At 43.7% G+C, this 21,856-nt stretch overlaps 1 protein-coding gene across 7 annotated transcripts in view; it reads right to left on the bottom strand.

Moving 5' to 3' along the window:
* ACOXL (acyl-CoA oxidase like) overlaps positions 1-21,856 on the bottom strand; it is a 359,669-nt gene that overhangs the window by 334,016 nt on the left and 3,797 nt on the right. The window contains exon 1 of one of the 7 annotated variants that reach the window (XM_014852710.3): positions 10-349. The exons of 5 other annotated variants lie outside the window; for them this stretch is intronic. The gene's annotated coding sequence lies outside the window, so the exon portion shown is untranslated. Of the gene's footprint in view, positions 1-9; positions 350-21,856 lie in introns of those variants that run through there. One more of the 7 variants, XM_070511751.1, reaches the window with a different exon arrangement.

The raw sequence follows: 21,856 nt of genomic DNA, 5'->3' as shown, positions 1-21,856 counted from the left end.
AGCAATTACCTTTACTTGGTCCTGTCCGGAGCAGCTGCAGGGCCGGTGAGAAGGCAGAGGAGTGAGAACCCAATCACTCTGCACAATTCGCCGAGAAGTGGGGTGTCTGTGGGCAGAGAGAGAGGAAGTCCCCAGGAGGGAGGAAGCGGGGAGGGGAGGCAAGGAGGAAAGGGTTGGAAGGGGGTGATGAGGAAGTGAAGTGGAAATATGGCCAAATGAGCAGAGGATAGGAACAGATAGAATCTCCCAAGACAAAAACACAAACTGTCGACAGACTCAGAAATGCTTCTTCCCTAGGCAGAGGTGTGTGTGGCAGACACTGCTGGCTCTTCCTCCCCGGCCAGGATTCTAGGTGCTACACCAGCCTAGCCGGAGGGGCGGCTCCTGATTGGTCCAGACTATCACAGTGATCCCAGCCTCCTGGACTGTGATTGGCTTAGAAATGAGACTTGATGCTTCAAGCAAGGAGGGTTATTTTTTAGGGTGCATTTGAGAGGTGCTGAGGCTGCAATGGCACACGAGAGGTTAGCTGAGAAAAGAGAAATGGGTGTGCAGCAGCAACAGAGAAGTGTATGGGACGCCGCCTAGTCCTGTGGTCTAGGGGGATAACCAGGCCTCGACTCCCCGCTGTGGCCACGCTCTGCCCACAGGTTGGTGGAGTCTGGGGCTCCTTGTTTCCAGCTTTAGTATCAATGTGACACTATCAGTCACCCAAAAGACGTTTTTGGTGGAACATTACTGTACCCAAATTCTGCAGGCATCTAGACTGGAAATCCATCATCTTCAATGACAAATGCATTCAACAACTGTGTCGGAAGTACCCTCAAAGAGTCAAACAACACACACAGGAGCCAGCGGCCCCTACAGGACCCTGAGAGCCACCTGTCCACCGACCTGTCCATTTATAAGTAAATGGGGACTGGGAAGATGGACATGGAGAGTCCCTCAAGGGCCAATTACAACCTGGACTTCAAGGCCTGAGATCCCTGAAGGGCCAAGAAGAGGTTGAGTCTGAACTCTCCCAAGGCTACCAGGAGGGATGGGGAGATACTCAGGGGGTGCAGGAGCGGAGTCTCCCGTGCTGTCTGCAGCAATAACAATAGGTCCATAGATAGTGTCAAAAGAAACACAGGTTTGCACACGTTCCATTAGGCCATCGCCGTGAAGAGAAGGATGGACAATCAGAGCCCACGGCTCAGCTCCACCATCATCATTCGGCTATGGTCATAACCATGTAAGAACCATTCTCAGCTCCTAGAATCGAACCACTGGCAAAGCCTTATTTATGGAGGGAGAACGGAGTATAACCTCTGTCGGCTTTGACGTCGTAAGGTGGAGGATGGAGAGAGGTGAACTTAGAAAGATGAGAGGCTATTGAAACTCACTGCCACAAGGTAAATAAAAATAACACGGGGACACACTAGCAGGAGGTCACAGGGGAGTCTCCCTCCCTTACAGGGAGAGAAGCGGGCAGAGGCAGCTGCACTCCCCACTGCAGGACGTACCCGAGAACAGCTCTCAGTTCTGCGTCCTCAAAACACTGTAAGAACGGCTTTGGTTAGAGAACAGACCCAGATTTCCTCGGAAATTGCAGCACCTCCCGAAGCAGCAGGAGGAATGCGTGCTCATGACCCCTAATGTCTACACAGAGGTTGGTCCTTGCGTGTATAACACCTTCCTTTGGAATCACTCAGCAAGTCTCCACCCAAAAGAGCCATTGTGCTGCCAATCTTCAGATCAGGGTCACGGCAAGAGGAAGGTGGAGGGAGCCTCACAGGCAGGACCCAACCTCCAGTTTAAGGCAGCCATGCCTGCCCTGGGCTCTTCCATGACATACTGCAATCACTGCAACGACCCAGAGACGAAGGGAGAAGCTGACGGTGGGGGCCGAGTGCTTTTGTCTGCCCGGCATCCATTTCCCCTTTTCTGAGCCCCATCACCCCAATTTTTCTTCAGCAGCCACCCACCCCCTCCCCCAACCACATGGTTCTGATTTGTGACCCCACACCGGTGGCCACTTCAAGGAAAGTCAATGGCGATGGCCAGCTGGGCCAGAGAGGGTGGCTTGGGCCAGGCTGGGAGCCAAGAAGAGTCTTTCTCTTCCAGCCTGGTTGCTGAGCTGTCAGAGCTGCGCCCAAAGGTCCAAAGGCCACGAGGTGGACAGGGCCTGTGTGGACATGAGGAGAGCAGAGCTGGAGATTCCTGACAGTGTCACCCGAGCACCTGAATTCCAGCCCCCATGCCTGAAGCCCATGTGAGCTGCATTTCTGTCTCTGCAACTGAAACAAGAGTGGCTACTCAGGCTAACTAGGGTGCCTCGGGTTGCAAGCAACAGAAACCCAATGCACAGTGGCCTGAACAGCAAAGGGGACTTACTACCTCACGGAATTTGGGAGGCCAGACATGGGGCAGGCTTCGGGGCAGATTTGACACTGTGGCTCCGTGATGTCCTCAAAACTTGATGTCTCTCCACTCTGCCTGTATGGGTCACTTTATCCTAGGGCTGGCTTCCCTCGTGATGGCAAAACAGCTGCACTACAGCCGACTTCACATACAAACTCCAGCCTGTCCAAATGAGAGGGTGTGCCCCTCTGGCAGATCTCTCAGATAAGAAAGGGAGCATCTTTCCCAGGAGCACCCAGAAACCTCCCTTCAGATTTCATTGGCCAAAATCAGCTCACATGACTATTCCTAAACCAACCGTGTCACCAAAAAGCTGTTGTGCACTGGTGGCTCCCTTGGGGTTACAAGCCAATCCCTGTGCCAGGGGGTGAAGTGGCTGGTCGGCTTTCCCTGAACCACACAGCCTGTGGGAGATGGGCATGTGCCCAAATGAAAACCTAGATGGTGTTGGGAAGGGGGCATGATGTGAAGGGAAATGCTTACTTCATTAATACTGCGGCAAATGCGGAAGCAAAGAAATTATTATTAGCCCATGATCTTCTCTCTGGGAATTTCTCAAATTAAATTAGTAAACATAATTTATAATTATCAAATCCTGCAGATTCCACCTCTTAACTATCTCTGCCCTCTCCTCTCTACATTTTTCATGGGAACCATTCCCTTTTTAAACTTCATTGTCATCTTTGATGTCCAATAAATTATAAAATATGGAAAGCATGCAACCAACAGCATGCCTTGGGAAGGGCCCTGTGAGGGCAAAGTGGGACCCCGAAGTCCCTTGGCCTTTGACAGCCAGGGGATTTAGTTCCTTTCTCTAGACCACTCTCTCTCAGTCTCTCAGTCTTTCTCTCTTCCTCTCTGTCTCTCTGTCTTTCTGTCTGTCTCTCTCCTTCCCTATATCCTGAGGAGGGACCCTTAGTTAGTCTTTTATTTTCTTTTCTCCCAACTGTTCATCCAACCAAGAAATAAGTGTGCTCTCTAAAACCTCAACTGGGAAGCAGCGTGGTCTAAGTAATCATTTTAAAACCATGATAAATGCCCTCACACCACCAGAGAACTCAAATAATGACAGTAACTTATAATCACACCCATGTGCTCCCATCCATCTCCCGCCTTCCCCCTCTAACCCTCTTGAATCTTGGTTTAGCATTCCTTTGCTTCCATTTTGTAGGTTTTTCTCACATGGCTGTACAGGATCTTCTGGGACCAAAGACGCCATCTGCTCACGAGTGTCATGACCACAGATCGTGATTGGCCCAGCTTGGGGCACCTCCCGTCACAAAAAGGCAGCAGTGGGCAGCACAGAGGTAGGCACCGTAAGGTCCCCGGGAGAGCGGACGCTGCTGTTGTCCTTGGTAGTGTTGAGAGTCCAGGCCCGCAGGTCAGCTGCCTGCATTCAAATCCCCACTGGGCTTCTCGGGGCCTCAGTTTTCCCATCCATGAAGTGGGGACGCTAATAGCACCAAAATCGCAGGGCTGCTGCCAGGATGAGAAATGGGCATAACTGACCAGCACCAGCACCTGTGACACAGTAATAACAGTACCGTAAGACTTCCTCATCGGCATCATCATCACCATCGTTAAACCCTCTCGTGCTTGCTGTGTGCCACACACTTGGTTCTCAGCGCTTAGTGTGCTTCATCTCACTGAATCCTCCGAACGCCTCTCTGGAATCTCAGATGAGTCAAAGGAAGCACAGCATGCTTACGTAACGTATCCAAGGCCACTAGGTCCTCAGTGGTGGGGCAGGATTGAAACAGCGGCCTGGGGGCTGGCCCCGTGGCCAAGTGGTTAAGTTCGTGCACTCCGCTGCAGGCGGCCCAGTGTTTCGCCGGTTCGAATCCTGGGCGTGGACATGGCACTGCTCATCAAACCTCGCTGAGGCAGCGTCCCACATGCCACAACTAGAAGGACCCACAACGAAGAATATACATATATGTACAGGAGGGCTTTGGGGAGAAAAAGGAAAAAAAGAAAAAAAAAATAGAAACAGTGGCCTGGCTCTGAAGCCCACACCTTGGCGACCACTATCTTACGTCACAGCTCAGGAAAGGCTGGCTCTGTCAGTGTCAACAAGTGGTTCTATTTAGATTTCATCACCAGCTTCTACTCTTTGTAGAGTTTACTTTCGACTCACTTCGGTTCCTGGAGTGGACATCACCCTGTGACATTTTTTTCCTCCAACCAAAAAGAAAAAGAAGATGGAGAGAGAGAGAGAGAGAGTTTTGGGTTTTTTTTAAGACTTTTAATTTTTTTAGAGAAGTTTTAGGTTCACAGCAAAAGTGAGGGGAAGGTACGGAGATTTCCCATATATCCCCTGCCCTCACACATGCATAGCCCCCCCCATAATCAGCGTCTCCCACCAGAGTGGTACCTTTGTTACAACTGATGAACCCGCATTGACACATCACAGTCACCCCAAGTCCATGATTTCCATTAGGGTTCACTCTCAGTGTTGAATATTCTATGGGTTTGGACAAATGCATAACGACATGTATCCATCATTATGGTCTCACGCAGAGTATTTTCACTGCCCTAAAAATTCTCCACGCTCTGCCCATTCATCCCTCCTCTCTCCACCCCAAACTCCTGGCAACCACTGGTCTTTTTACTGTCTCCATAGCTTTGCCTTTTCCAGAATGTCATATAGTTGGAATCACACAGTATGTAGGCTTTCTAGACTGGCTTCTGCATTTAAGTTTTCTCCATGTCTTTTCATGGCTTAATAGCCCATTTCTTTCTAGCACTGAATAATATCCCATTGTCTGGATGCACCATAGTTTATCTGCCCATTGACCTTTGGAAGGACATCTTGGTTGTTTCCAAGTTTTGGCAATTATAAATAAAGCTGCTGTAAACATCCACGTGCAGGCTTTTGTGTGGACATAAGTTTTCAACTCTTTTGGGTAAATACCAAGGAGCAGGATTGCTGGATTATATAGTAAGAGTATGTTTAGTTTTGTAAGAAACCTCCAAACTGTCTTCCAAAGTGGCTGTACTGTGTTGCCTTCCCACCAGCAAGGAATGAGAGTCCCTGATGCTCCACATCCTCACCAGTGTAGAGAGTGATCAGTGTTCTGGACTTTGGCCGTGTTTATAGGTGTGTAGTGGTATCACATTATTGTTTTAATTTGCATTTCACTTATGACATATGATGTAGAGCATCTTTTCATATGCTTAGTTCCCTTCTATACATCTTCTGTGGTGAGATGTCTGTTAAGATCTTTGGCCTATTTTTTAATCAGGTTATTTGTTTTCTTATTGTTGAGTTTTAAGAGTTCTTTATATATTTTGCATAACAGTCCTTTATCAGATGAGTCTTTTGCAAATATTTTCCCCAAATCTGTGACTTGTCTTCTCATTCTCTTGACATTGTCTTCCACAGAGGAGAAGATTTTAATTTTAATAAAGCCCAGTTTATCAATTCTTTCTTTCTTTCATCAATTGTACCTTTGGTGTTTTATCTAAAAAGTCATCACCATACCAAAAGTCATCTAGGCTTTCTCGTATGTTACATGTTATTTTCTAGGGGTTTATAGTTTCGTATTTTACATTTAGGTCTGTGATCCATTTTGAGTTAATTTTTGTGAAGAGTGTAAGATCTGTGTCTAGATTCATTTTTTTTTTGTAGGTGGATGTCCAGTTTTCTCCAGCACCATGGGTTAAAAAGACTATCCTTTCTCCACTGAATTGCCTTTGCTCCTTTGTCAAAGATCTGTTGACTGTGTTTCTGTGAGTCTGCTTTGGGGTCTCTATTCTGTTGCATTGATCTGTCTGTTCTTTCACCAATACCATACTCTCTGAATTACTACAGCTTTATACTAAGTCTTGAAGTCGGGTAGCATCAGTCCTACAACCTTGTTCTTCTCCTTCCATATTGTGTTGACTACTCTGGGTCTTTTGCCTCACCACATAAACTTTAGAACCACTTTGTCAATAGCCACAAAATAACTTGCTGAGATTCTGATCAGTATTGCATTGAATCTGTAGATCAAGTTGGGAAGAAGTGACCTCTTGACAATATTGAGTCTTCTCACCATGAACACAGAACATCTGTTTATTTAGTTCTTTATTTTGTTCATCAAAGTTTGTCATTTTCCTCATCTAGATATTGTACATATTTTGTTAGATTTAAATTTAAGTATTTCATTTTTGGAAGGTGCTAATGTAAATGGTAATGTGTTTTTAATTTCAAATTCCACTTACTCATTGCTGAAATATAGGAAAACAATTGACTTTTGTATGTTAATCTTGCATCCTGCAACCTTCCTATAATTGTTTATGAGTTCCAGGAGATTTTTTTGTTGATTCTCTCAGACTTTCTACATAGACAATCATGGCATCTGTGAACAAAGGCAGTATTATTTCTTCCTTCCCAATCTGTATACCTTTAATTTCCTTTTCTTTTCTTACTGCATTACTACAACTTCCAGTACAATGTCAAAAAGCATTGGTGAGAGGAGACAGTCTTGCCTTGGTCCTGATCTTAGCAGGAAAGCCTTGAGTTTCTTACCATTACATATGATGTTAGTTGTAGGTTTTTTGTAAATGTTCTTTATCAAGTTGAGGAGGTATCCCTCTATGCCTAGTTTGCTGAGAGTTGTTATGAATGGGTGCTGGATTTTGCCAAATGTTTTTTCTGTATCTATTGATATGATCATGTGACTTTTCTTTTTTAGTCTGTTGATGTGATGGATTACATTAATTGATTATCAAATGTTGAACCAGCCTTACATAGCTGGGATAAATCCCACTTTATTGTGGTGTATAATTTTTTACACATTGTTGGATTCAATTTGCTAATATTCTGTTAAAGATTTTTATATCTTTGTTTAGGAAAGATACTGGTCTACAGATTTCTTTTCTTGTAATGTCTTTGGTTTCAGTATTAACGTAATGCTGGCCTCACAGAATGATTTAATAGGTGTTTCCATCCTCTGAGGGAGATTGTAGAGAATTGGTATAATTTCTTCCTTCAATGTGAATTCGCTAGTAAACCTCTCTGGGCTGGTGCTTTCTATTCTGGAAGGTTATTAATAATTGATTCAATTTATTTACTAGATATAGGCCTATTCAGATCATCTGTTCCTTCTTGTGTGAGTTCTGGCAGATCATATCTTTCAAGGAATTAGTCCATTTCATCTAGGTTGAAATTTCATTTCATTTCATCAAATGTGTGGGCACAGAGTCATTCATAGTATTCTTTTACTATGCTTTTAATGTTCATAAGATCTATAGTGATGCCCCCTCTTTCATTTCTGATATTAGTAATATGTGTTCTATTTTTTTCTTAGTTAGCCTTGCTAGGCGCTTATCAATATTATTGATCTTTTCAAAGAAAAAGCTTTTGTTTCCATTGGTTTCCTGTTTACGATTCCACTGATTTCTGCTCTGATTCTTATTATTTTTCTTCTGCTTACTTTGTATCTAATTTTATCTCCTTTTACTAGTTTCCTTAGGTAGAAACTAAGATTATTGATTTGAGATCTTTCTTCTGTTCCAGCAAATGCATTTAACAGTATAAATTTTCTTCTAAACAATGTTTTCACTGCATCCCACAAATTTTGACAAGTTGTGTTTTCATTTTCATTTAGTTCAAAATATTTTTAAATTTCTCTTGAGATTTCTTCTCTGATACATGCGTTATTTAGAAGTGTGTTGTTTAATCCCCACATATTTGGGGATTTTCCAGTTATCTTTCTGTTAATGATTTCTAGTTTAATTCCAATGTGATCTGAGAGCAGACATTGTATGATTTCTATTCTCTTGTTAAATAAATAAATAAACCCCTGTTAAAGTGTGTTTTATGATCTATCTTGGTGAATGCTCCATGTGAGCTTGAGAAGACTGTGCATCCATTCTTCTTCTGTTGTTGGATGAAGTAATTTATAATGTTAATATACCCAGTTGATTGATTGTTGTTGAGTTCAACTATGTTCTTACTGATTCTACCTACTGGATCTGTCCATTTCTGATAGAGGGGTGTTGAAGTCTTCAGCTGTGATAGTGAACTCATCTATTTCTCTCTTCAATTCTGTTAGTATTTGCCTCACAAAGTTTGATGCTCTGCTGTTAGGCATATACATGTTAAGGACTAGTACATCTTTTTTGAGAATTATCCCTTTATTATTATGTAATGCCCTTATTTATCCCTGATACTCTTCCTTACTTTCAAGTCTGCTCTTTCTGAAATTAATATAGATACTCCTGCTTTCTTCTGATTAGCATTAGTGTGGTACATTTTCCTCCACCCATTTACTTTTAATCTGCATGTATCTTTATATTTAAAGTGCATTTCTTATAGACAATATATAGTTGGGTCTTGTTTTTTGATCCATTCTAACAATCTCTGTCTTTTAATTGGTGCATTCAGCCCACTGATGTTTAAAATGATTACTGATACAAACAGATCAATATCTACCATATTTGCTACTGTTTTCTATTTGTGGCCCTTGTTTTTTGTTCCTATTTTTGTCTTCCACTCTTTTTCTGTTTTTTGTGGTTTTAACTGAACATTTTATCTGATTCCATTTTCTCTTCTTTCTTAACCTATCAGTTATACTTTTTTTTACTTTTTTAGTGCTTGCCCCGTTGCAATATATATTTACAGCTAATCCAAGCCCATTTTTAAATAACACTACACCACTTCACAGGTAGTGTGAGTACATTATAATAATAAAGTAAGTCTAAACTTCTCCCATATATATGCACATATGATATGTACGTAAGTATATACAATTGAATATATTGTTGGTATTATTATTTTGAACAGACTGCTATCTCTTAAATCAATTAAGAATAAAAAAAATAGAAGCTTTTATTTTACCTTCATTTATTTCTACTCTAATGCTCTTCTTTACTTTATGTAGATTCAAGTTTCTGACCTATGTTATTTTTCTTGTCTCTAAAAAATTTCTTTTAATATTTCTTGCAAGACAAGTCTACTGGCAACAAATTCCAATTTTTGTGTGCCTGAGAAAGTCTTTTTTTCTCCTTTACTTTCTAAGGATAATTTCACAGGATATAAAATTCTAGATTGGTGGGTTTTTTCTCTCAACACTTGGAATATTTCATTCCATTCTATTCTTACGTGCATGGTTTCTAAGGAGGCGTCAGATGTAATTCTTACCTTTGTTCCTCCATAGGTTAAGGTGTTTTAGCTTCTTTCAAGATTTTTTATCTTTGACTTTCTGTAGTTTGAAAATAATATGCTTAGATGTAATTTTTCTGGCATTTATCCTGCTTGATGTTCTCTGAGTTTCCTAGATCTGTAGTTTGGTGTCTGACATTAATTTGGGGAAATTCTCAATCATTATCATTTCATATATTTCTTCTGTTCCTTTCTCTTTTTCTTCTCCAGATATTCCCGTTACATTATGAATGTAAAAGGTGTATGTTATGCCTTTTGTAGTTGTCTCACAGTCCTTGGATATTCTGCGCTGTTTTTTTTTCAGTCTGTGTTCTCTTTGCTTCTCAGTTGTTGGGGATTCTATTGACATATCCTCCAGCTCAGAGATTCTTTCCTCAGCCACATCTACTTTACTAATAAGCCCATCAAAGTCACCCTTCATTTCTGTTACAGGGTTTTTGATCTCTAGCATTTTTTTCTTTTGGTTCTTTCTTAGAATTTCCATCTCTCTGCTTACATTACCCATCTGTTCTTGCATGCTGAGCACTTTATCCATTAGAGAACTTAGCATTTTAATCAGAGTTGTTTTAAATTCCTGGTCTTATGATTCTAACATCTCTGCCATGTCTGGTCCTGACTCTTGCTCTGTCTCTTCAAATTGTGGGGGTTTTTGCCTTTTGGTATGCATTGTCATTTTCTCTTGATAGCCAGACATGAGGTACTAGGTAAAAGGAACCACTGTAAATAGGCCTTTAGAAATGTGGTGGTGAAGTGTGGAGGGAGGGGGAGCATTCTATAGTCTCAGGATTAGGTTTCAGTTTTTTTTTTTTTTTAAAGATTTTTTTTAAAGATTTTTTTTATTTTTTCCTTTTTCTCCCCAAAGCCCCCCAGTACATAGTTGTATATTCTTCGTTGTGGGTTCTTCTAGTTGTGGCATGTGGGACGCTGCCTCAGCGTGGTTTGATGAGCAGTGCCATGTCCGCGCCCAGGATTCGAACCAACGAAACACTGGGCCGCCTGCAGCGGAGCGCGCGAACTTAACCACTCGGCCATGGGGCCAGCCCCTAGGTTTCAGTTTTATAGCGTGCCTCTGGACTTGAACTTCACAAGTGTTTCTCAGTTTTTTCTGCCCCCTTAGGTGGGAGAGGATGGCTAGAGTGGGCTGGAGTTGGGTATTTCCCTTCCCACAGTTCATTTAGGCTCTGATAATACCCAGCAGGTTAGGCTCTGGTTACCAGTTTTCCCTGAGGGCAGGCCTTGCTAAGAAGAACAAAACACTCGTGGGTATTTCAAAATGGTTCCTCTTCCCCACTCCCTGCAGGAAGCATGAGAGGATTTTTCTCAGATATTTACTGTGGGAACCTGGTCAAGCTCTTGGAGGTGAATCTCACAGCACTTCCCACTCAAGCACTGGTTCCCACGGTGTCTCCACTCCCAAGTCTCTGCTCTGGTAGCTCTCGTATTCGCCTGTCTGTCTCTCCAACTTGGGAGCAGCAGTTTGCCGTGTGTCCTCCCCTCTCCTACAGATCCTAGAAGAGTTGTTGATTTTTCAGTCTGTTCAGTTTTTTACACGCTAGGACAGAGTGGTGCCTTTCAAACTCCTTACAGGCGGAAATGGAAACCAGAAGTCTGAATGAGATTTTTAAGTGATAATTATTCATTTCCTACAACAAGTCAAAACAGATCTGACAACTGTTTGTTCACTTGTTTAAAGTAGAGGCATTAACTAGACACACAGGCTTAACACTTCTAACCCTAACCAGAGTGACCCAGGCCACCCAACGTCCGAGAATCATTTTAATACCCCCAATCTTCAGCCTGCTCTTCCTAAAAATTTGTCTTTCAAAAAACATATCCTTCATTCATTTGTTTTTCAATCTGTTCAAATAATTCTTATTGTTTTTAAGTTGTTATCAGTAATCATTACCCAATTGAAAAGTTCAACAATAAGAAATTGAGAGAAGATGAGAAATGTGTAACAAAAAGTGAGATAGTCTATGATAGCACCTCTATTTCAGAATGATTAAACATATCTCTCCCCAGTAAAATGAATGTCTACCACCTATAGTGCTTACACACATGCAAAATGAGTCAGGCACCAGCTTAGTCATTGCAGCATTGACAGAGCAGTAAAATTCACCAGTCAGGAAATGGTTAAATGATGGTACACCCTTACAACAGAGCGAGTTATAATGGCTTAAAAGGCAAAATGAGGGGCCAGCCCTGTGGGGTAGTGGTTAAGTTCACATGCTCTGCTTTGGTGGCCTGGGGTTCACTGGTTCAGTTCCCAGGCGTGGACCTACACATCACTCATCAAGCCATGCTGTGGCAGCATCCCACATACAAAACAGAGGAACATTGGCACAGATGTTAGCTCAGGGCAATCTTCCTCACAAAAAGAGAAAAGGCAAAATGAGCAAAGTCATTATGCAAGGTACATTGGTAGGTGAAAAAAAGCAAGATGTAGAACAGAGTGCATACATAGTATGCTACCTTTAGAGTATAAAAGAGAGGAAAATAAGATCATATATTCATATTCACTAATAGAAGCATTAAAAAAAGTCTCCAGAAGGGTGGGAGACCAGTATAGGTACAAGGGAGATCTTCACCACATTTTCTATATTTTCTAAAATTTTGAGCTACGTGATTATTTTTAAGATTTCAACTGATAATTTGAAGATGTCCATGTCTCCCATCAGCACTGGGCAAGGTTCTTTGGCTGCAGCCTGGGCAGGGGCAGGAGGGCCAGGAGCCTGGGGGTGGCAGGGTCACTGCAGGGTCAGCACGCAGCCTAAGGGGACCCCAGAGACAGCACCCCAACCCACAGCCCTGCAGGAACTGCAGCCAGTGGATGGAGAGTCCCCTAAAAGGACTGTGCCATTACTAGCCCCAAGAGGACACTATGGGAGGAAGCCAGGAAACATCTGCCTGCTGCCCCTACTCAGCTCTGCGGTCTCGCTGATATGAGCAGAGGCGGCGGAATGGTGGGAAGGGGCTTTCCTTGCCATTAATATGGCACACTCACACTTTCTTCTCATCTCAGAAGCTTCTAGATTTTCAGAGTAAAGCAGAAGAACTTGACTGCAAGGACCTCTTTTCCACACGACAGTCGCACATTCTCCCAGTACTACTTGCAATCTCACCGTCAGCCTCCCTCACCAGCCCGGTGTTTCAAAGCTTTATAACGTTCCAGCTTTAACATTTATTCCATATGTTTGTTCAAAAGGACCATATGCATCCCAAACACAATGACCTTATATCTCTCAACTGAGAGAATAACAGGTATTTCTTTTCCTTTTCAGCTAATGTGACCAAAAGTCATTCTCAGTTGCCAAATTATCCCAAGTTTTCAGGGGAGGTGTCGTACCTGCTCACTCATACTTTGCTGTTACAGTGCCAGGAGGAAAAAAATAATAAATCCAAAGTCTGGGCATTACTTGTTCTCAATTAATTGGACATCCAGAACACCAGAAGTCATAGGTGTTAGCGCATGTCACGGACTCATTGCACAGGCCACTGAATACTCGGTGAATACCACGCACCCCCAGTGTGACACAGCAGCCTCAGGATGGCAGGCGGCAGAGCCACGTCCGGGAGGGGGTGGGGGAAGTGCTACAGGCTGCGTCTGAGGAGTGAAGGGCTAGGAAAAATCCTTAAGCCTGGGTGGAGACACAGAAGCCACAGGTGATCTAAAAAGAAAAGTGCAAAGCGCTCTGAGTGGCTGGCATTTGTCCTTCAGCCCCGCCTCCCTCCTGGTCAACTGAGGACTCTGGTGTTGGACCAGAGGCCTGGCAGCACCCCACTGACCACCCTCCAGCCTCCTCTCTAAGTCTGAATTCAGGGGTTTGTCAACCCCTTGCACTCTTAGTTGATAATGTATGTCGATGGAAAATTAATAAAATTTTGGAAAACAAATCAGAATAATCATTGTGACTTTCTGTTTAAGAAAAAGCAGTATGTTCTAGAATAAAAAGTAGAGGTCTGGAAGCCAGAGGCCCAGCCCCACTGCTACTTCCCCACATGGCCTGGGACAAAACAAACTGGATAGCACTGTATGACTGGTGGGAAAATACCCGTCTTTTTAAAACAGGAAACTGTTTGCCTGATATGTCCATACACTGCAATATTATTCAACCACAAAAAGGAACAAAGGAATGAAGTTCTGATGAATGCTACAACTTGGATGAACCTTAGAAACACTATGGTAAGTGGAAGAGGCCAGACACGAAAGGTCACATATTGTATGATTCCATTTATATGAAGCGTCCGGAACAGGGAAATCCCTAGAGACGGAGAGCAGACTGGCAGCTGCCAGAGGCCGAGGTGAGGGGGCCGTAGGGAAAGATTATTCAGTGAGTACAATTTGTTTTTCTGGGGTGATGAAAAATTTTTAGAACTAGATATAAGTGGTGATTGCACACCATGGTGAATATACTCAATGCCACTGCATTGTGCACTTTAAAACAGTTACATGAATGTTACCTCAATTAGAGAAAGAGAGAGACAGAGAAAGAGAGAAAGGAAGGAACCATCAGCTTGAATGTTCCTCGCAGGGACGTCATTATGGAGGTCTCCCCCACCCACGGGCCATCTGAACAGGCTGAGACACACCGGTGTCCTCAGTGAGCCTGCTGGCAGTGGGGGCAGGATCGTCTTCTCTGAGAGACCACCTCACACCCACAAGTAGCAGTAAATGCTGGCAGCACCCTGATTCACAGTGACAACCCAAACATGCCCTACTCAGTTTCCTATTGTCCCTGGAAGCCAGCACTGACCTAGCAGCAGCACTGCCCCTGGGGGCAGCCAGCCCAGTGATCACCACAAGTTCTGGGTCCCGAGCACCCTCTTTGGATCCAGTCTCTCCTCTCTACCCACTGGTGACTTTGGGTAAGTTACTAAACATCTGTATGCCTCCATTTCTTCATCTGGAGACCTGGGGAAATAATAGTGCCACCTTGTTATGGGTGTTGTAAGAACAAAGTAGTCAACACACTGAAAAAAAAAGTCTGGCACAGAGCACCTGCTCAATATATATAACAGTGTCATTATTATTGAGAGCGAGGGAAAGCCCCTCAGCATGCTACAAAGGAAAACTGGGAGCATTCTCAAAACTCACCCACCTCTGTTCCATGCTTTTCACCACTCCTGTTCTAGCAGTGGTTGTTGGGGCGCACAGGTGAGTGGGGTGAGTGAGGAAGGGCCTCCAAGAGCTCTGCAACTCAGGGGAATCGGGGCCCAAGGCATCAAGGGACACCAAAACCTTTTCCCCCACCCAACAAACCAAGTTGTCACAGCGCATCACCCCAGAACTTCTTGCCAAGGGAAGAGGGAAAAGAAAGTAACGTTATGCACAGTCAACAATACTTTTTCAAGTGTGTAATTATTTTTTGAAGGTTGAGGAAAGTTATCTAAGAGGTTGACATGCCCTGTTATAAACTCATGTAACGAGCAGAGCACAAAGCAGCACTCTAATTATCTCCACGACGGGACCTGGGAAGAGCTGCCCTATGGAATTGCCCATATCAAAAACATACTTTGTTCTTGTGCGATCTTTGTAAAAGTCCACATACTGCCATCATTTTGGCTAATGGATACGCAAAAGAAAAGACAGCAACAGCTGTCCCCACCCTGGGAGAGCCCCCCCACACACACACTGTGCTCCCTCCCAGGCCTAAAAGCCCTGCTCACTGTCTCCCTTTTACACAGGCAGGAGGCACAGAGTCTGACAAGGACCCGAAAAAGCGTCCTCCCTTGCAGGTTTACGAGACTGATAAGCAAGAAAACGTGGAAGAATTTCTCTGTCTCTCTCCTCTCGCACCGCTGGTGGTAGACACTTGAAAAATGCTGGGCCCAGCCCCACCGCTCCCTCACCATTCTTGCCTTTGAGTTTTTTTGAGCCCTTGATGCAGCAGCACAGAAGGAAGCCACACACAAGAGGTCAGTTAGACTCAGTTCCTTAGGCATCCCCTCCAGCCCCAAAGGGTCTTGACTTCCTGTCTCTTCATTCCTGCCCCTTTATTCAGTAGACACAGTCTGAGATGCTACTCCACGACAGCCCTGGGCTAGGCTTGGGGGTCCAGCGTTTCTCAAGAAATGACTTTCCAGTTGAAGGTAGGGGTAGGGCATTTCTGTTTAAATTTATAAATCTCTGTTTTGTTGAAACACACACACATTCAAATTTTTGTTCCTACTCTGTATCACTCACCACCAAATATGGCTTGAATTGTGTACTCCATAAAGTTATATGTTGAAGTCTCAAACCCTACTACCTCACAAGGTGACGTTATTTGGAGATAGGGTCTTTATAGAGATAATCAAACTAAAATGAGGTCATTAGGGTGGGCTCTAATTCAATATGACTGGTGTCTTTATAAGAAGGGGATATTTGGGGGCTGGCCTGGTGGCATAGTGGTTAAGTTTGTGCACTCCACTTTGGCAGCTCTGGGTTCACGGGTTTGGATCCTGGGCACGGACCTATGCACCACTCATCAAGCCATGCTGTGGTGGCATCCCATATGCAAAATGAAGAAAGACTGGCTCAGATGTTAACTCAGTGACAATCTTCCTCAAGCAAAAAGAGGAAGATTGGCAACAGATGGTAGCTCAGGGCCAATATTCCTCACCAAAAAAATACAAATAAATAAATAAACAAATAAAAAGAGGATATTTGGAGAAAGGCGATTACAGAGGAAGACCTTGTGAAGATAGAAGGAGAAGACAGCCACCTGCAAGCCAAGGAGAGAGGCCCAGAACAGGTCCTTCCCCCAGACACCTCAGAGGAATCAACCCTGCCAACAACTTGATTTGATCTTCTAGCCTCCAGAACTGTGAGACAACACGTTTCTGTTATTTAAGCCACTCGGTCAGGGGCACTGCGTTACAGCAGTCCTAGCAAACCAGTATACCACCATAATACTCCAAAGAAATACACTGGAAATAAATGCTTTAGGAATCAGCAGACCAGAGATCTTACTCTTTGCTTTGCCACTCCCAGCTGAGTGACCCTGAGCAAGTCGCTTCTCCTTCCTGAGCCCTGGTTTCCTCCTTTGTAAAGGAGAAAGTTGGTCCCCAATGTCCTCTCCAGCATGAATGGCTCACCCCTCTATGGCTCCTGGACTGGACCAAGGACAACTGCTCATGTCAGCCACAACCTGATGATCTTCTCACTGTGGAAAATTTCCAAGTTCAGCATCCAAACACATTGACAATCCCAATGTCCCTCCAGACTTAGCCACATTAGGCTATAACTTCCTTAAGGATGGGGCCAGTGGATGCCCCCACTATCAAGTCACTAAACACTGGCTGACACAGGCCCAGATCTGGGCTTCAACGTGGAGCATCCTTAACCCTCTGAACTGCTTGTCTGGAGGCCTGAACCCTAGACCCAAGAAACATTCATAAAACATGACATTATACTTTGCAAATACAAAAGCCACATCTTATGTGTCACAAGTCAGGAGTCGTGGTTTGGCAAAATACATTTGTGTTGCTTTAGGGACTTAAAACTCTGGGAACTGTAGAAAATAGAATGTTTGGGATACTTATATATTTTAATGAGAAAAAACAGAATGACAAAGTTGACTGTAAGATTGCAGGCTGCTGATTCCACAGGATAGCCGTGTCACATGTGTTGCAGAAAGCCCCTGGAAGTCAGAACCCAATAAGCACACTCATCAGTTTGTCTCCAGGAGCTCAATATAGTATCTCAGAGAATGAATAGAGAAACACTAGAATTTAGATCCTACACATCCACAATCAAACTGGACTTGAAATTGCTTCATATACTCTTGGTGGCGATAAGACTGGAGCCTTTTCAAGATAATCTGGCAATATTCGTCAGTGCTTTCAGTATGGATACCCTTTGCCCCATTGGTGTCACCTCTAGGACCTCATGCAGAGAAATCTCCTCTGACAGACACCAGGATGCTCACTGTGGCATTGTTTAGGACAACAAAGACTGGACACAAACTGAGTGTCCATCAGTAAGGCATGGGATAAATAAACTATGGTGCAACCATAATTCATGCAGCTTTTAAAAAGAACGAGACAGGGGCCAGCCCCACGGCCAAGTGGTTAAGTTCACGCACTCTGCTTTGGCAGCCCTGTGTTTCACTGGTTAGGATCCTGGGCGCCGACCTAGCACCACTCATCAAGCCATGCTGAGGCGGCGTCCCACAGAGCACAACCAGAAGGGCCTGCCACCAGAATATACAGCTAGGTACTGGGGGGCTCTGGGGAGAAGAAGAAGAACAACAAGGAGGAGGAGGAGGGGAAGGGGGAGGGGAAGGGGAAGAAGAAGAAGAAGAAGAAGAAGAAGAAGAAGAAGAAGAAGAAAGATTGGCAACAGATGTTAGCTCAGGTGCCAATCTTTAAAAAAATAAAAATAAAAAAAAAGAATGAGACAGTTCTATCCATACTGACACATAAATATAGATTGGCAGATTTCTGGATATCAGAACAGATTTAAACACAGGCATTCATAACCCATAAAAATGACAGTAATGAAATGAATAAGAAACAAGCCCATATGGATCCACCAAGAACTGGAGAAACTGACAGCAACAAGGGCTGGCAGCAACATATTGGCAGCTAGGAGGTAAACGGGCAGTGGCAGCTGATGTAGCAGAACAGAGAATGCTAAATCTATAGGGCTGGGAGGGCCAACCAGCTGTGCCACTGAACCCCACCAAGGCTTGGGAATTGGAGGCGCCAGGCACCTCTGACAGCAGCTGGATCCCCACATCCCCTCCCCAAGCCCATCAAAGCCTGGGGGTCACTGTCAGGACAGGGAAACGTGAGAGGGCAGCAGGGAGCCCCCAAACTGAAAACACTGGGGCCAGTGGGGGACCCCACAGCCAGGGCCCCCACTTACCAACATCCAAGGCACAACCCACCACGAGGGATGGCCTCCGTGTCATGGACAGCTTCAATGACTTCCCAGCAGACGGTCACAAAGTGACTTGTTCTAACAAAATCAGAGTTGACAAGGATTTTCCAGCAAGTGGGAGTCAAATGTCTGGAGAAAGGAGCATGGTTTTCTAATTAGCCCAAAGTCACAGAGGGAGGAGCCCTGCTCACAATCACTCAGGCAGCTGGGATTATGACTGTCCTTCATTCTCCACTCACCCATCTCTCAAGAGACTAAAGATTCATCTCCAGAAAAATTAACTCTGTCCAAAAGAAAATACTAATACTGATCTGCCAGTTAAAAGGTTACTCCATGATCAGGAAAGTCTGTGGCCAACAACCCCGCCTGTTGACAATCAGTATTTTACTCCTATTACTCATTTGCTCCTATTGTGAGTAAATACCCGAGGTTGACTAGACATTTAATGAAACCCTCAAACACAAAAGACAAAGGTCAAAAATACAAACAGAGGCCGAGTGGTTTGGTTCACGTGCTCCACTCTGGTGGCCTGGGGCTCGCCAGCTTGGATCCTAGGCACAGACCTACACACTACTCGTCAAGACATGCTGTGGTCACATAGAACTAGAATGACTTACGACTAGGATATACAGCTATGTACTGGGGCTTTGGGGAGGAAAAAAAAAATAGAGGAAGATTGGCAACAGATCAGGAAACAGAGCCAATCTTCAAAAAAAAAAGTAGAAACAAAAAAATAATTTAAAAAAAAGAGACAAAGCAGAGAATGGAAAGGAACATCTCAAAAATTAGCATCAACTATACTCAAAAATAAGAGATTCTGCAACCAGAAAACAAGTGCTATTAAAAAGGAACAAAGAACTTAAGGAAATTTTGAAAATTAAAAAAAATGACGGCAGATATTCACAAAGGACTCAAGAAGAGTTGGAAGATAAAGCAGAGAAAAAATCTCCCAGGGAGTAGAACAATCTTAAAAGAGATGGAATATAAGGAAGAAAGGATAAGAAAATTAGAGGACAAGGCCAGGAGGTCCAACATCTGAGCAAAAGGATTTCCAGATGAAAGAACAGTGCAAATAACCGAAGAACACGAGTTCCCAGATTAAAGGGGCCACTCACTACATGCCCAACACACTGGAAGAAAAAGAGACCCACATCAAGCCACACCATCAAGAAATTCCAGAACACCACACTGAAAAGAAAGTTCATGATGGTGTGACTTCCAGGAGGGAGAAAAACAAGTCATTGATAAAGGGTCAGGGTGCACAAGGGGTCAGATTTGTTAACGACAATGTTGGATAATTGAAAGCAATGGCATGATGCCTTCAAAATTCTGGGGGAAATTTTATTTCCAGCCTAGAATTCTATACCCATTCACTTGAATGGTAAACATTTTCAGACGTGAAAATCTCAAAAAGTTAATTCCCTGGTATCCTTTCTCAGGAAGCTAGTAGGTGAGAAACGTTCTGGTTATCTATAGCTGTGTAACAATGTACCCCAAAATGTAGTGGCTTAAAACAGCAATGCATTAATATTCTATCTCACTACTCTTTCTGTCAGGAATTTGGACACACAGGAAGAAGTAGGGATGGCTTGTCTCTGCTTCAGTGTCTGGGGTCCCAGCTCAGATGACTTGAACTGCCGGGAGCTCAAGCAGTTGGGAATGGTTAGCAAATTTTTACCTCTCTCTCCGCAGGCTCTCTACATGGACCAGCTTGGGCTTCCTCACAGCATGGCAGCCACCAGATAGTAGAACTTTTTACATAGCAGCTCAGGGCCTCAAGAGACAGGAAGTAGAAGGTACCAGTCTCTTCAGACCTGAGCCTGGAAACTGGCGCACTGTCACTTGTGCCATACCCTGTTGGTCAAAGCTGTCATAAAGCCACCCAGATTTAGGGGGAGGGGACACAAACCACATCTCTCAACAGGAGTGGGATTAAAGAGGCATCTCTACTCCTCCACAAAGGGTAACCAAGAAAGAGAAAGCCTGAGAGAACATGACTTGACTACAGAAGAGAGGCAAAGGAAAGTCCCAGGACAATGGTGAAGAGACATGTAGAGAGCCAGGCCAGACTGAAGCCTGGAAGGGGGCCTCCAGGACCGGTGTGTCTGTGGGGGGCCAGGAGGAGTGGAACTGCCAATGCCCCGACAGGTTTGACCCAATGGAGAGAAGTGTAATTGTTCTACCCCAAAGTGTGGAGGTCAGTGAGGGGCGGGTTTATAGAAAACTAAGCAAATGAATACAGGGGGTGATTGCTACCTCCAGAGAAAACAAAAAGTTGTGAAAGAAAGGAAATCTGGCAGACCATGGAGGATGGCTGGGAGTAACATTTATATAATCATAACGACATGAACACTGGATACTGAGTTAAGTAAAAATGGTGACACATTGATTTTCAGAGACTAAAGAAAGAAAGTGGTGCCATCGTGGAATCTTCATTTTGTATAGTAGTAAGTCATTGTATAATCAAGAAGTGGCCATTTAAGCATGTTATTTAGGAATTTTGAGGTAAACAACATAAGAATCCAGTGAAAGAATTGGAAGTGGTCGTCAACCAGGAAAGGGAATGAGGGTTGGGGGAGTGGGGGCACGGATGGCAGTTTCTCATGACAAATCTCGCTGTACTATTTGTATTGAGAACATTCATACATTATATCAATGAAAATAAGAATTAAATTATAAAAGAGCAAGCTGTAGAAGAAAACACATAATATGATCCTGTTTATATACAAACATAATGTTCACGTGTGTATATGAACTCTTAGAAAAATAAGTAGAAAAAACCCCAGAACACACTAAAGTATTAAAAGTGTTTGGGAGACCAAATGTCCATCGACAGATGACTGAATAAACAAATGCAGTCTGTCCATGCAATGGAGTATTATTCAGCCTTGAAAAGGAAGGAGATTCTGACACATGCCACCACAAGGGGGAAGCCTGAGGACGTTACGTTAAGTGAAATAAGCCAGACACAAAAGGACAAATATTGTATAATTCCACTTATATGAGGTTCCTAGAATAGTCAAGAGACAGAAAAGAGCATGGTGGTTGCCAGGGGCTGGGGGAGAGGGGAATGAGGAGTTATGTTTAATGTGTATAGAGTTTCAATTTGGGATAATGAAGACAGATGGAGGGTGGTGATGGTTGCACAGCAATGGGAATGTACTTAATGCCCCTGAACTGTACACTCAAAAATGGTTAAATGGTAAATTTTATTTTATGTGAGTTTTACAATAAAAAACAGTGGTTGGGGAGAAGACAGTATAGGAAACTTTCAAATTTTCCATATTAGTTGACTCTTGACAATGAGAATGACTTCAGGAAATACTTACACGTATAAATAAGACTGAGGAGAAAAACTAAACCTACGAAAAAGTGAGGACGAGAAGTGTGCATTGCTCTAGGGAGGGAAGAGAAAGAAGGAGGAGAGGGGAACCAGC

Source organism: Equus asinus, chromosome 6 (genome assembly GCF_041296235.1).
Source record: "Equus asinus isolate D_3611 breed Donkey chromosome 6, EquAss-T2T_v2, whole genome shotgun sequence".
Classification (NCBI taxonomy): domain Eukaryota; kingdom Metazoa; phylum Chordata; class Mammalia; order Perissodactyla; family Equidae; genus Equus; species Equus asinus.
The sequence above is the reverse complement of the archived record's forward strand: the minus strand, read 5'-3'. Positions and strand labels throughout refer to the sequence as shown.